General features: G+C 37.8%; 1 long non-coding RNA gene across 5 annotated transcripts in view; it reads left to right on the top strand.

Moving 5' to 3' along the window:
- LOC116532217 overlaps positions 1-15185 on the top strand; it is a 31423-nt gene extending 16238 nt beyond the window's left edge. For 3 of the 5 annotated variants that reach the window (XR_004260776.1, XR_004260775.1, XR_004260772.1), the window contains 5 exons: positions 3166-3302; positions 4957-5167; positions 5443-5610; positions 6683-6933; positions 7839-15185. This is a non-coding gene — a long non-coding RNA (uncharacterized LOC116532217). The remainder of the gene's footprint in view (positions 1-3165; positions 3303-4956; positions 5168-5442; positions 5611-6682; positions 6934-7838) is intronic. The other 2 variants (XR_004260774.1, XR_004260773.1) reach the window with 2 other exon arrangements.
- The last annotated feature ends 1274 nt before the right edge of the window (positions 15186-16459 follow it).

Here is a 16459-nt window from a genome sequence, read left to right as displayed (position 1 = left end):
TTTTTCAGTTGACAAGAGCAAGAGATATATGTTTGCACTCTCACTTGTATATATGCACAAATCTATAAATATATATAACCATTTGTATCTATAGTAAACTAAATGTGTTTATACCTACATCTCCAACTCTAATCATTGCCACATAGATCATTATAGCCTCACCTCCTTCCTTATCTGTTACCTCTCATTTTTACAGTGAGAAACCTGGCTTAGTTGGGAAATTTTTCTGTTAATATTAGAGTAATGAGTGTTTGACATTTGCTTCTATGGTTAAGTTTAGGGAGAGTTTAGCTGTAGGGTATTCTTGAAACTACAAATGACCCTTCTACCCTAAATGTTTCTGCTAGTTTTGAAACTTAAAACAGGTTGCAGAAACAAACTTTATCTTAACCAGAATTTTCTTCAATCCACATTTTAAAATTGATTTTCAGATTAAATTATTCTGATATCACCAGGTACGCTGTTCCTTGGGTGTGCATTTCTTCTTTCAGTTTTTTTTATGAGAGCTAAAGGACCCTGAGAATACTGGAGGTGGGAAAGGAGGGAAAAGGCATGTTCACACGTGGAATAGGAAAGGTCCATTTACTGACCTTCAGCTAGCCTTTCAAAGAGCCTATTTAAGACCCAAGGAGTAGATGCCTTCTTTGGCAATTGTAACCCAAATGCAATTTTTAACCTTTCAGTTTTAGTCAAGAAAGTTGGTGTGCTGATGCAAAAAGTGCTCTGATTAACAGCATTGCCACGTGCATTGCATATGAATCAGCAATTTAGCAACATGAAATTGTGTCGAGCATAATTTTAATGTTGTATATTAAGTATTAGAGACAGTGTTTCTCAAGTCTATAAGTTTGATAGTAGGGAGGTTTTCTTTCAAGAAAAGAATTATTCAGTGTGCACCTACATAACCACCACTTAGATTCTACAATTAATATTTTGCTATATTTGATTAAATGTTTTCTGTAAAAGAAAAATATTATGCACCCTTTAGGTTTGTGGGAATAATTGTTAAAGTGTATGAGCAAACCTGGAAAGAAATATATAGATCTATAATGCAACTGTAAAACATAGCAGATGTACAAATTCGTAGTTAACAGATACTAAAATGCTAATATGGTACTACTATTACGGTTTTATAGCTTCTTTTGAGGGGCATGTCTATACTATCACACGCTGTGTTCATGTACTTCACCAAACTGTGGTTTTCAAACTGCTTGAAATCCTGCTATTATAGCACATAGCAATGCTATTTGACTTTCATTTGGCACAAAACACATTTATATATTGTTTGCTCCTGTTCTTTTCTATAATCCCCAGGCAACAAAACTAGATCATTTGCCGCTAATCCGGCAATGTGTTCTTATATTATGAGGTAGTCATATAGCTGATCTAGACTATCCTTCCAGTGAAATGAGAGTATTGTAAAAGTTTTGTAGCAAGCTCCCATACCCCCCTGAGAATCCATGCACAAACCCCAGAGCTTTAAAAGATGTCTGAATTGAGGGAAGACATGGCTTTAAGTATCACTTGGCCACCTACTATTTGTATAACATTGATATAGTTTCATCTTGTGGATTGCCAGCTTCCTTAGAGAATGAAAATGTTGAATTATGCTGTTATTATTTTGAGATGGAGTTTTGCTTTTTCCCCCAGGCTGGAGTGAAGTGGCACGATCTTGGCTCACTGCAATCTCCACCCCCCAGGTTCAAGCAGTTCTCCTGCCTCAGCCTCCTGAGTAGCTGGGATTACAGGCTCCTGCCACCATGCCTGGCTGATTTTTGTATTTTTAGTAGAGACGGGGTTTCACCATGTTGGCCTGGCTGGTCTCAAACTCCTGACCTCAGGTGATCCACAAGGATCACATAGGCCACTGCACCTGGCCTGTGTGATTGTTAATTATCACTTCTAGCTGTGATGATTCTGTCTGGTGCTGGAGTATTTGAACCAGATGGCTGGCGATACCACTTGATTATTATCTCCATAATACTATGATATTTTGTTGGACTGCAAAGTGACAGATTCTTAAAATTCTTGTCAGTGAATATTGAACCCTAGTGAAACGTATGGTTCTGTATCAGTTCCAAAATGTGACCACTTTCTCTAGCCTTAGATTCCCATTAAGGGAAAGGGAATGCTCCTTGATTATGTCATTACCATAGTAACAGGCAAAGCTAGAGGCTTTGATGCTGAAGCAGGATACTCCATAAATATGGTTAAGAAGATCTGGGGAGACTGGAATAGTTGTTTCCGTTAGATTCCAGTGTATAAATGAATTTGAGCTAGGATCCATTGATTTAAAATTTCTTTAGGTAAATTTGCTTGCACATGGAGTGCACATTGACTTGATTTATGGAGTTTCAGGAAGCAGTAGAACAAATGCATAAACATGTATGAACAGCCATGTTTAACTGGAAGCCTGCATTTGGAAGTGAAGTATCTAATCTTAGATTAAATTAGGATAGACAAGGATGTTGGCAAGATATTTTGAAGCTTGTTCTGGTCCTGTTGAGAACGTCATAGAACAGTTTAGCCTTACTAGACATCTTAGCAAGAGAATAGAGTCGAATAAGTGATCTTCCATATATTCCTGTTGGTATTGCCATAAAGGTTTCCTCATGATACAGTAATCCCTGATCAGGGATCTAGAAGCCTGTATTCATTTAAGGTCCTCAGGTTTAACATACCGGGTGCTTTTCAACACCACACCACACCATGCAAAGTGCTTTCAAGGCTACAAATTTGGCTTAGATCCGCTTTAGTGAGCTCCTATGCTTTAGTAACGGTAGATGGCCAATTATTAAAAACAATGAAGACAATTGCACCTCTAGGTAGTAGTAGCAATTGCCACGTTACCTTGAATCTTGAAGTATTTTCAGCAACAGGATGACCATTAGCCACAAATTTAGTGTCAGTCCTTAAGGTGGATATTGGTTTGACCCATATTTTCATGTAGTTCTATTTCTTGTCTAATCATCACGCGATACCGCCAGGGCTTGTTATTACAGGACCTTAGGGAAATCAAGCAGGCTAGAAAGTAGAGACAAGGTATACTTATGTCTTAATGCTTCAGGTTATACTTTCTAGGTTTTTTTGTTGGGGTTTTTGTAACACTTTTGGTATCCAACTGGTGCTTTTGGTAGCCTACTGAGCCCTGTCTTTCTTCTCAAGGACATTCTGAGTATGTGAGACCTGAAGACTGCAAACATCTTTAAGAGGCTCCAAATTCAGCAGATCTTTCCCTTTGAGAATCTGGCCAAGCTCCAGCTAATCTACCTGGATGGGTTGCCGACCACCTGGAGAAAAAGGTACTTTGGGGAATTTATTGTTGTAGGGCTTCTGTCTTTGGCTTTAACTTCCTACTACTCTCCTTTTAAAGCAGACACATCTGGTCACGGTGGCTCCTGCTTGTAATACCAGGGCTTTGGGAGGCTGAGGTAGGGGGATCGCTTGAGGCTAGGAGTTCAAGACCCCCTGTCTCTACAAAAAATAAAATAAAATTAGCCAGGCATGGTGATGTGTGCCTGTAGTCCTACCTACCTTGGAGGCTGAGACAGCAGCATTGCTTGAGCACAGGAGTTCAAGGCTGCAGTGAGCCATGATTAGCCACTGCACTCCAGCCTAGGTGGCAGAGTGGGACCTAGTCTCTTGAAAGAAAAGAACATGAGCCAGTTTTCATCATTTCCTATACTTTTTCTTTTGCATATACACGTACATTTTAACTTTTCATAATTAGTTTAGCCTGTTTCATTTATCCCTCAGAGCTGGGCTCCATCGAGGTCTGTAAACGCAAGCATACTTGATCCCCATTTCATAAATGAAGAATGAGAGATGGAAAGCAATAAATTATTTCCTTTCTCACCACATAGCTAGTTAGCAAGAGAGATAATGAACTTAACACCTTTTGATTAGTGGACTTAAATTATTCCCACTTTCCTTTGGCGGGAGGGTATTAAGTTCTCAGGATTTGTTTACGAATAATACCAACTTCATCTGTGTTAGCTCTGTTTTGGTAGGCCTAATTCCATTATCACTGCCATTTCCTTGTTTTAAGAAGTTGAAATTTTAACTTGAAAAACAATTGAAATTGTTAAAAAGTGGAATAGGAGAGCCCAGGAGGAGCTGTGTAAGGAATTTACCGAATCTCTAGTCTTCTGTACCTTGTTTTTCCTTCTGCGTAGATTTGCTTAGCTGCTGTTATAACTGGAGTTCGATATGCTTGTGACCATTCTTGGTTTCTCCGAATATCCTAGAACTTTGGTGGTGCCCTATTATACAGGTTGTTGAAGAAATGTTACCATGTGGATTGTGTAGAAAACAATTCTCTTTATCTTGGCAATATTATGGTATGGCACTATTTAAAGTACAAATTAAAAGAGAAGAATGCTGTAAAACTAGCTGACAGGCACTTTGATTGAGGTGGATTGCTCAGTTCTTAAAATAGTGCTTTATAAAAGAAGCCAGAGGCAATATGGAGGAGAATTCTTACAGAATTCATAGGGTTAGACCACACTGGACCTTTTCTGTGTAGCTTCATGACTCTCTTGGTTGAGAAAGCATTAGCTTCTCTTTCCATTAGTTTCAACCTCTTGATTTCTTGACACCCCCCCCATTATATTTTGTGCTTAGAACACAAGGGCATTAATAATCCACACTCTAGAGGATCGCTCATTAATAAAGACTGGAGAATAAAATGCAGCATGGAAGTATTGGTAATTATTCAGTTCTAAATTGCTCTTGGAAATGAGGGAAAGCATACAGAATACAGCTGTGACGAATAGGAGAATTCTTTTGCTAGGCTGGTAGCTAGAATACAACAGCTCGGCACAGCTGTAAATGTCCACTCCTCAATCCACATGAAGAAAAGGGTAAACGTGGTTGAACTCAACCACTAGTTGCCCATTCGGACAGACTTTCCCAGTGTACTACATTTCAATACTTTTTCTTTTGTCTCTTTTTCAGATCTTCCTCAGAAGAATAGGCTTGTTGCTTTATACAGTGTTAGTGACCCATTCCCTTTGACGATCCCTAGGTGGAGATGGGGCATGAGGATCCTCCAGGGGAAAAGCTCACTACCACTGGGCAACAACCCTAGGTCATGAGGTTCTGTCAAGATACTTTCCTGGTCCCAGATAGGAAGATAAAGTCTCAAAGACAACCACCACATGTCAAGGTGCGTAAGCTGTCCCTAAAAGCATAATCAGTAGTCTTAATTTTGATTTTGTTTTCCAGTATACATTGCATTTAGCTTTTCACTGAGGTTGTATTCATTATTATCCTGCGTATGATTTGGTAAAGACAGCTTCGTAACTAACCTGGGAAGCAACTGGGTGTGAGATTGGTTAAAGTGATTATGTAAAGAGTGTAGCAGGTTGTATGTGTTTGGGTGTATGGAGTGGGACTATAGCATGTGGTAGAGGCTTACAGCTAAATTGTTCTTTCTTTTAGGAGAACATGGACAACTGTCACATCAGTGACACTGATCACATGGGCAAATCATTCTGTTCCATCTGGTCTCCAAAGTCTCTCTTAAAGCCTTACAGAAAAACTTTGCTGGTCATTTACATACTTCAAGATGGCCTGGGATGCCATGGGTTACAACACAACAAGTGAGAGGTATGTCTTTTTATGCTATGGTTACTGATTCATGGAGGCCGCATAAATGGAAAAGGGCATCTGACTAAAAATGGCACAAAGTTATCTGTCATCAGGCAGGAGCTTAAAGAACCAGGAACCTATATTCTCTATATCAGTGATGGGAGAGGCTGATTATCGAGTGAGGACTGGCAAATAAAGGTGACTCATTCAGTGCAGTAAATCCTGATCATACAGGCTTTGCCCAGCATTTTTCATAAAGAGTGGGTACGTATAAATTTCATGAAATATTTTCATGGGTAAGAACTCATGAAATATTATAATGGACTAGAAAGACCTGTAGATTTAGAAATAGAGAAAGTTACTAACAGAAATTGTTAGGAAGCCTAGGAACTAGAAAGCTAAGTTGAGAGTTATCTAGGAAGATCTATTGTACTCAGAATCTTTAGGAAAATTCTCCTAAGGCCAGTACCCTATGTGAATTTTCTTTTTCATTTTTGGATATTAGCTGAAATGTTAAACAACCTATGTGAATTTCCTTATTGTGAGAATATTTGCCCCCCAGAGTGATTCACCTTTATCTCAAAGAGAAATGTTAGGAGTTTTGGAAATGCTGCTCTATGGCTGTGTTTTGTTAGTCCTGAACCAGGAGACTTAAATAAAGTAAACTTGAGGTGGTCCTAAAACATTGAAGTGAGCCTTAAACATTGAAAAGACCTTATCATTTTTCCTCTCATATCTATTGTTTATTTTTGTGATCTCAGTTATTAATCATTTAAAGGGATTCTTTTCTAGCTGATTGGCACTTAAAACAGGATTCTAGTTGTTAACTAAAGGTATAAGGCTATGACTGGTGGTGGTGTCTCTAGTGACTCATCAAGTGATACTTGACAAGATATTTTCCCATTTATGCCAGTTTTCTGTTCTTTGAATGAGGAAATTTTCTCTCTAAAGACCTGAAAATTTTGACTTTATAGGTTTTAAAGTTCTGTGGAAACATTTTCTATTGCTTATTAATTTGAATCTTAGGTAACTCTAGCACAGTATTCAATACTTACGGCATTTACATGGTTTATCTGATGTTTTTTTATAGCTCTTCATCGTTCCTATTTGCCAAATCATTATCCTTCCTACAAGCAGTGCAGAGAGCTGGGTCTTCAACAGGTCCAAGAAACTTGAACATGCTGAAAGAAGTCAGCCTTCTTACCTGAAGATCAACACACATGCCTGGCACTCGAGCACTTAAGGATAGTGGAATGAAGTAAGTTTTTGGTGTTGCATTCCTGTGAGGATCACTTCAGAACTGTTAAAACAGCTGTTTTTTGGGAGCCAGTGTTGGATAGGGTGTGTTGGTCTAATGTTAAATGGGGCTAAATGTGAGATAGGAAGATGACCAGTCTTCCATGTTACCGACTGGGTTCACTGAAGCAGCTCAAAGACATTACAGTCTTCTTACCAGTTGTATCACAGAATAATTTAGCCTTTGCTTGTGTGTTCTACGTCTTCACTGTATAGGCCCTCTGTCATTCTTAGAGCCTTAAACATTGAAAAGCTTAAAACACAATTTCCACTTTCTGCGGAAAGGGTAACCCTTTCTCATCTCCATTTGTGAGAGACTTTATCGTCAGTTAAGATTAGTGTGAAAAGAAAACTAAACTCTGAAGTAGCCATTATAAAAGTGTGAGAATGAAGTCAGTTTTTTAAAGAGTTGGGGAAAGGTGATGCTAAAGGAAGGGATTGACCAAGTCCTATCAAAGAGCCCTTTATGAAAATATTTAGTCATCTGTGACATCCCACTTGGCTCTTCCAGAAATCCTAGTAAATAGTTGTAACAGAATGTTAAGAGGCACACATTGTGTGTTTTAAAGTCTCTGATAGACTTACCTGTTTGTGAGTGTTAAATGAAATCATGTATGTATAGTGTTCACCTAGTGCAGTACCTGGCACATGGCAAGTAAAAGCTAATCCAAGAAGACTCATAAGTTCATTTCATGCAATATAAGTGATCACTAGCACTATCAGGTACCAGGTAGAGTTGGCATGCTCTGGTTCTATGTAAGAAATCCCTAAGGTAAAAGTTTGTAAATAGGAGAACATCTGTGTTGGTGTTGGTGGTTGTTACAATTATTATTATTGTAGTAGTATAAGTAGTGTTGGTAGTAATAATAGCTTATTATAATTACTAATGACACTTTTTGTTTTTTTTTAACCTTTTGTGATGCTTTTCATACCTCTTGTGCCCCTCACAGTGTCTTGTCTCTTCTGCTGCTTACTACCTCTGAATGCCTGCATTTGCTTATCTCTTGCACTCGTGTGTATTTCTTTATCTTTGTTCTTTCTTCTCTTTCTTCTTTGTCTCTCTATATTTCTTCCTTGTCTTTGTTGTTTGTTCTCTATCTAAAGTGTGTTTTACCCATTTCCGTGTTTTTTCTTGCTAATTTCTTTCATGTGTGCCTTTGCCTCATTTTCTCTTGTTCACAAAGAGTGGTCTGTGCCTTGTCTTAGACATAAGTCTCGTTTTTCATTTTGTTGCTGTTTCTCTTTGTTTTCCTAGATGTGGCTGTTCTTTCACGCTTTATTTCATGTCTCCTTTTGGGTCACATGCTTTGTGCTTTTTGTCCGTTTCTTGTTCTGCCAACCTCTCCTTTCTCTGCCTACCTCTTTTTTCTCTTCATGAACTGTGACTATTTGTTATCCCTTCCCCTTATTTGTTGTAAATTTCACCTTTTTCTGAGTCTGGCCTCCTTTCTGCTGTTTCTACTTTTTAATCTCACATTTCTTATTTCTGCATTTCCTTTCTGCCTCTCTTGGGCTATTTTATCTCTTTCCTCCCCTGTGTTCCTCCGTGTCTCTTGCTGTTTGTGATTTTCTATTTCAGTATTAATCTCTGTTTGCTTGTGTTTCTTCTCTGCTTCTTCCCTTTCTACTCACCTTTGAGTATTTCAGCCTCATCATGAGTCTGTCTCCCTCTCTTTGATTTCATGTATTCTTTTCTCCTTAAATATTTCTTTGCATATGTGGGCATGTGTACATGTGTGTGTGTCATGTGTGGCAGAGGGGCTTCCTAACCCCTGCCTGATAGGTACAGAACATTGGCTATCAGAAGTAAGCATTATGGAGTGGTTCCATATGCCAGGCTGCCGTGTGAGATGATCCAAGACCAAAACAAGGCCATAGAATCTAGACTGCAGTAAAACCCAATACTCAAGTAGGACAGAAGGTGAAAGGCTCATATGGATAGAAGGCCCAAAGTAGAAGACAGATGGTTTGAAACTTGAGACTCAGACTAAGATGGAAAGCCCATGTTCCAAGATAGATAGAAGCCTCTGTCCTGAAACCAACAAAAGCCTCAAGAACCAAGGAAACAGAGGGTGGCCTGGATCGGACAGAAGGCCTGAGTTGGATGGAATGTTCAAGTCTTGAGTTAGAAGGCTTAAGACCTGGAATATGACACGTACGTGGAAGGCCTGAGACTGTGACACAAGGCCGAAGACCTAAGATTAGCCCCAGGTTGTAGGTGGAAGACCTACAACCCAAGGATGGAAGGTTCCTGACACAAAGCCTACCTAGATGGATAGAGGACCCAAGTGAAACAGATATCTCAAGACTAAAGGCCAGAATCTGGAGGCCCATGACCCAGAACCAAGGAAGAATAGAAGCTTGAAGACCCGGGGAAATCCCAAGATGAGAACCCTAAACACCACCTCTTTTCTATTGTTATACTTCTTACTCTTAGATATTTCCAGTTCTCCTGTTTCTCTTTAAGCTTGATTCTTTTGAGATGTACTTTTTGATATTGCCAGTTACCTTAAAGGAACATATCTTTAGGTTGACAGTATTATGCTTGGGCCAGTCTGGAGCCAGTTTTAAATCACAGTTTTTACCTCTTTGTTAGGCTTTAGTGTTTTGTAAACTTCTGTTTCTATTCACATCTACTCCACTTGAGAGAGATACCAAAATCGAGTCAGTATCTAATCTGGCTTTTGTTATTCCCCTCAGGAGCAAGCATTCATATAGGTGATATTATATTTCAGTCTTCCCTTTTAATCTCAGAAGCCCTAGACTGATGAGAAGATAAAATGGTCAGGTTGTTGGGGAAAAAATGTGCCAGGCTCTCTAGAGAAAAATGTGAAGAGATGCTCCAGGTCAATGAGAAGAATTAGACAAGAAATACACAGATGTGCCAGACTTCTGAGAAGCACGTGCCAGCAACCGCTTCCTTCTTTGAGCTTAGGTGAGCAGGATTCCTGGGATGTGGGATTTCTAGTGATGGTTATGGAAACGGTGACTGGACCTGGGACAAAGTGAGGTCCCAAAGAGACAGCCTGAACTCCCTGCTCATAGTAGTGGCCAAATAATTTGGTGGACTGTGCCAACCCTACTCCTGGGTTTAATACCCATCTCTAGACTTAAAGATGAGAAAACCTCGGACTATTTAGCACATTTAATACTTTCCTTGATTTTTTTCTTCCCATTTATGTGGGAAGTTGATTTAAATGACTGATAATGTATATGAAAGCACTGTAAAACAGAGAAAAAACAAGGCGTGCTCCTTAATAGTGTATTGGGAATCATGCACAGTTAACATTTGAAAGTGCAGTGTAAGTTGTGAAGCATTATGTAAATCAGGGGTCCTCAGTTTTTCTGTAAGTGGTCAAATCATAAATACTTTAGACTGTGGGCCATATGGTTTCTGTTACATATTCTTTTTTTAAACAACCTTTTCATAAGGTCAAAATCATTCTTAGCTTTTGAGCCAGTTGGATTTGGCCTGCTGTTCATAGCTTACCCACCCCCTGATGTATTATTTGTTTTATTCAGAGAAAATGTCTGACTACTACTGATTTCCTTTTCTATGTCTGTCCTGTGCTAGGCACTAAAAATGCAGTGATTTGTGATCACATCCAGGTGACCTGAAGAAAAATAGTGAATGTGCTTTGTAAACTATAAAGCACTTGTATTCTATTGTGATAATCATTGTGGATACAAAGAAAGGAGAAAGCAAGAAAAAGTGCTCTTTCAAAAAGATCTAGTGCTATGCAGATGCTAGAATTAAGTGTTTGATAAATGAATAAATTGTATGTATTTTGAGGCTAATTTGTTTCTGCTGCTCTGGTGATTTTGACTAAAAATGCAGTATTCCAGGTATCAGAAATGAAAACACATGGAAGCTGCTTTTAAACTTTAAAATATACTGAAAACAAGGGACTAAGCTTATTGTGGTCACCTATAGTGTGCCAGATACCATTCTGGGCACTAGAGATCACAAAGGGGAAAAAATGTTCTCATAGAGCAAAAAGTTTCAGAAAGGTGCATATTAAAGTCCTTTGTAAACTAAAGCACAATACAAATGTCAGTAGGCTACATATTTATGAATGAATGAATATTAACTGCCTCTTACATACCAGCTATTGTTTTGGGTTCTGTGAAATACAAGATTAATTCTCCTATGTAATAGGAGGAAAATTTATCCTCTATACTATTTCGATGTAAGGAATGAGATACTGCTTAAACAGTGAAGACTTTAGTGGTGAGGTCAAGTTAAATTATTACTGGTATATTTTCCCAGGTCACCCGGGAGGAGATAGAATGAGGAAATGAAGCAATAGATATGAGATCCAGACCAAAAGTCTTCTGTAAGATAGGTATTGTCTCTACAAAATTCTCATTGTATACTTAAACCACAATGAGAAGGGTTCTATAAGTAGTTATACAAATTAAGGGTTTAAATACCTGTTAAACGGATCAATTTTCATTGCCTACTATGTTAACTCACTGTTAAAGGCACTGAAAATTTATCATATTTCATTTACCCACAGCCAAAAATAAGGCAATACCTATGTTAGCATTTTGTGAACTCTTAAGACACCATATAAATGTAACTATTGATTTTCTCACTTGGTGCTGAGTACCAGGTTTATAAAATTGTATGATAGTTGTTACATTGTGCAAATAAAGCAGGAAATTTTGAGTAACAATGATTAACTTTTAAATATTCATATGCAAGGGGTTGTCTGAAGTATAGTAGTTAACGATTGTGTGCCAATCTCATTGCTAGGCAATGGGGAATGCAAAGATAAACCATCTTTATTGTGTTCTGGGTAGCAGAAGAAAATATGTGTAAAATCAATTTATAATTTCTAAACTGCCACCCATATATAAGCAATATCTGCTGAGTGATCATTGACCAGTCTTATTCTTAGAGATAAGAACTGGGGCACAAAAATTGATTATCATTATTGAACGTACAACAGAAACTTACGTGTAAATTTACAAAGTCTACAGTTCTATACAGATAGGAATGAACTACTGGTTTACTGAATGGTGATTACTTTCTGTGGGGCTCAGAACTACATGTTCTAGGATATAAAAATGATATTATCATTATGGAGTGCTCACAGAAGGAAATGAAGTAATTAATAGGTGTGAGATCCAGACCAAAAGTCACTTAACAGGCTTATTTAGTGATGAAAACATGGGATAAATGGACTTGTATAAGGCAGCGTACTAAGCTAAGTAGAGAAATAAAGTCCTGTCCAGAAGGATACATGCTCCCTGGCCTGACTGAAGAGATGGAAATTTTTTGCAAAAAGCAAGATATTGTCGTCTTCCATCCAGTTTCTTAAATGCTGGTGATGGAAATGAATTAGACCCACCTTGGCCTGTCTTACAGGCAGTAAAGGAGTAAAAATAAAGGCCTCAGGTTTGCTTTTTTATTTATTTGATTAAAAAAAGCACCTTTTATGTGGAATATACCATTCTGGGTCCTGAGGATAAGAGATCACTGACAGCTGAAGATAGAAAATATATCTTTGGTTTGATTGTGTAAATAATATTTCAGTGCCTAGTCTCTGCAAGGCATTATGCTTGGTAAATTAGCAAATTAAATAGGTCTGGCCCAGAAGACCCATTCAATTGCCTTTGAGATTAAAAAAAAAAAAGAAAAAGGCAAATTTCTTTCAAAATAAAGAGACATTTTTCTTAGTTTCAGGAATCCCTCAAATCACTTGCTCATTGGCTTAGTTTGAAGCCAGGAAACTGATAAAAGGGCTCAGGGTTTGTTAATGTTTAATTCATTAATTAAACATTCTGTTCTTATTACAGTTAAATGGTTCAAGATTAAACAACTAGTTTTAAAGGTATTTGCTCATTGACCTGGCTTAGAGACAGGAAGACATTTGAGCAACAAAAAAGATTTTTTTACATTTACCATATTTAGTAAAAATTTATTAAAACTGAATAAAATGCTGTTCTTAAGTGCTTTAAAGACCCAAACCAAAATGCACTTTATCTCATCTTATGGTGGAAACATAAGAACAAATTCTATAAGAGATTGTGTTTCTTTCTTTATTTGAGAAAAAACTTCATTGAGTGGCTGTGGTATGTTCGATGCTAAGGAAAAATTAAACAGACTCTTTGGCATGCTCTGTAGAGTCGGAATAAGAGGGCTTTTTATTTTTTCATTCATATGAATATTGATAAAGATGATATTAAATGCTAAATGAAATATATCTGCTCCAAAAGGTATTTATTCTGACTCGGAGATGCAAGAAAAGCACAAGTGATACTCTACATCAAACAGAAGTCACTGTTACGTCAACCACTGTGTTAAATCCTAGACAGAAAACAAAAAAGATCATGACCAAAAGACATTTGCTTATTAATTGGCTTGGAGACTAGAATATAGGAGAAAGGTTAGTTTATTATTAGTTTTAATTTATTCATTCATTCTACAAATATATTTGTGTGCCAATAGTACTTGGTATAAGGTTTTTGATAGGTTCTTATTTGGCCCCAGAGACATGGGGAAAAAAAAATGCATGTTCCCAGAGAACGCCTGGTGCTTTCCTTTTGGCCTGCTTTCTTGTTAGGGGCATGGCTTAGTCCCTAAATAACATTATGTTGTTTAATTCCTACTCCATATCTCTTCTACCACTCTGGCCACTACAATAAGCAGGTAGCTGGGTTTTTGTAGTGAGCTTGCTCCTTAAGATGCAGGAACTCTCCTTATAAGACAGTTGATTTTCCTAGCCCATCCCTCATGAAAAATGACTGACCACTGCTGGGCAGAAGGAGGGATGATGACCAACTAATTCCCAAACCCCAGTCCCGTTGGTACCAGCCTTGGGGAACCCACCTATACTTGAGGCACAGTTGGTTTTTGAAGTGCATTTACAAGATTTGTCTGTCTTCAGTTTTTTACTTTTTACGTGCTGACACATACATACACTGCCTAGATACATCTCTTTCAGAAATAGTCTTCAGATAACACATAGCAGAATGGAGATGGAGACATGATTTCTCTTGCAACAGCTTCTCAACTTATATCTTAGAAATGTTCTCCTTTTTAGTGATTAAATTTGCTCAAGAAGGGCATTTTATAGTAGAATAATATCTGGATGAAAACAGCTTAACATTTTACCATGCTTAAGTTTTAAGAATAAAATAAAAATTGGAAATAATTGGCCAAAATTGAAAGGAAAATTTTTTTTAAAAGTTCTCTAAATGTAGGCCTGACTGGGCTTTGACCTTTTCCATTTTTAAATCACTCACAGAGGGTGGGACAGGAGGAAGAGTGAAGGAAAAGGTCAAACCTATTTCTAAGGGCAGCCTTCCTTTGTTCTGAATTGGCCTTAAGAACATTAGCTGCTCAAGGTCTAAATTGTTTCATGCAGTTCCAATAACTGATAATTGTTGAGATGAGAACAACATTCTTGGTCCTCACTAGTTTGCTTCACATTTTTGAAAAGTAATTATTTTTGTCCAGTTGCTTATCAAATAAACCTTGTGTTAGATAAGAATGGAATGTATTAAGTGAATCAGTGTGACCCCTCTACTGTAAAATTGTCTTAAAGCTGAAGCCAAAATTGCTTCAAAGGAAGACTTTATTGTTCATTGTATTTCATACATACTTTCAAAGCATCTAAACTGTAGTTTTCCATGGCAAGCCAATTACATCCATAAGTGGAGAAGGAAATTGATAAATGTCAAAGTATGATTGGTGGAGGGAGCAAGGTTGAAGAGAATCTGGGCTTGAAATTTTCTAGTTTCCATTCTATACATTTTTAGACATCAGATTTGAAATATTAATGTTTGTCTTTTAATGTGTGGTATCAGCTGGACTCAGTAACATCTCTTTCTTCAGGTGGGGATGGGGAATGCATTATTGGAAAATGGAAAGAAGAAAGTAACTAAAAAGCCTTCCTTTCACAGTTTCTGGCATCACTACCACTACTGATTAAACAAGAATAAGAACATTTTATCATCATGTACTTTATTCACATAAATGAAGTTGTGATAAATAAATATGCTTTTATGCAGACACAAGGAATTAAGTGGCTTCATCACTGCCCTTCAACCTCAAAGAGAATTTATTCCAGAATGCTAAGATAAATGGAAATGGAAGACTCTTGAATTTGTGAACTGATATGAAATGCAGAATCTCTTTTGAATCTTTGCAGTTTTGAAGACTGAAAAACATTGTTCAGCATGTGTGACCACCAAAAAGCAATCTTAAGCCATCTAGATGTCAAAACCGAAGCAAACTGGGGAGTTGGTTGCTATTGTAAAATAAAATATACTGTTTTGAAAACTTGGTATTTTGATATTACAATGTCTCACTATCCCTTCCTAACCACACTAATTACCCTAAGTTTTTTTGTTGGTTGGTTTTTTTTTTTTTTTGGAGATGGAGTCTCACTTTGTTTCCCAGGCTAGAGTGCAGTAGTGCCATCTCGGCTCACTGCAACCTCTGCCTCCCAGGTTCAAGCGATTCTCTTGCACTCAGCTTCCTGAGTAGCTGGGATTACAGTCGAGAGCCACCACGCATGGCTAATTGTTGTATTTTTAGTAGAGACAGGGTTTCGCCATGTTAGCCAGGCTGGTCACGAATTCCTGACTTCAATTGATCCTCCTGCCTCAGCCTCCCAAAGTTCTGGGATTACACGTGGGAGCCACTGTGCCTGGTCTCACTTCTTTCTTTCTTTTTTAATTTGATTGTATAAATAATTTATTTCTGTTCACAGCATCATATATGCATTATAAAAGGCTATGGAAACAAAAGAGGAGGATGATCGAGACAGATAATTACAGCAGTAGAAAGGAAAACAGAAACCAAGGCACACAGTCCCAACACCAGAACAGAGAATTTGGGAAGAAAATTGTTCTGAAGCAAAACTGGCCTCCCTGTGTCTATTGGAAAATATTTCCAAAGCTCACATAGGGAGGCCAACTTCCTCTATGGGAAAACCATTCACTCGCCAAAGGGCAGAAAGCATAATAAGTCACCCATTGATACACTGGGGGCGGGGGTGCTTCCCATGCCCCCCGGTGACCACTCCAAGGTGATTTGATCTGTGCTTCCTTTGTTGGGTCAGAGATGAAATGGGCTATTATTAGGTCAAAGATTACAGAAATCAATTAATATCTAGACCCATATGCTTGGAATTTTAAATTCTCTTAGCCTACTGATTGGTTTGGATGAGCCCACCAGCTGCAGATGTGTGCTGAATTGCAAGATGCTATTTTTTTTAAACAAGGGATGTGTCTTGTAATACTAACTGCGTGATGATTGGTTTTCAGACATGTTTAAAAAAAAAAAACTTACAAATGAATACTTACCTTAGAAATATTCACCTTAGGAAAAAAGACTTTGCCCTTTTATATTCCTTTACGCTGCAAGTAGCGACATGTTCAGATTTCTAATGTGGTTCATTGTGGCCTATCTGGTTTAAGTATTTCATTAAAAATGTCTCGTTAGAGTATTTGCTGTCATGCATCAAAAAGATAAAACCCCACCTTGTTGCAAAAGCTGACCTCGTTGCATGGAATTAAAAGAGAAAAACACAAGGATGAAGTCTTTCCGAATTCA

This window comes from Sapajus apella, unplaced genomic scaffold, assembly GCF_009761245.1.
Source record: "Sapajus apella isolate SASKATOON/1434 unplaced genomic scaffold, GSC_monkey_1.0 scaffold75, whole genome shotgun sequence".
Lineage (NCBI taxonomy): Eukaryota > Metazoa > Chordata > Mammalia > Primates > Cebidae > Sapajus > Sapajus apella.
Note: the sequence above shows the minus strand (reverse complement) of the source record. Positions and strands in the feature narration are given on the sequence as shown.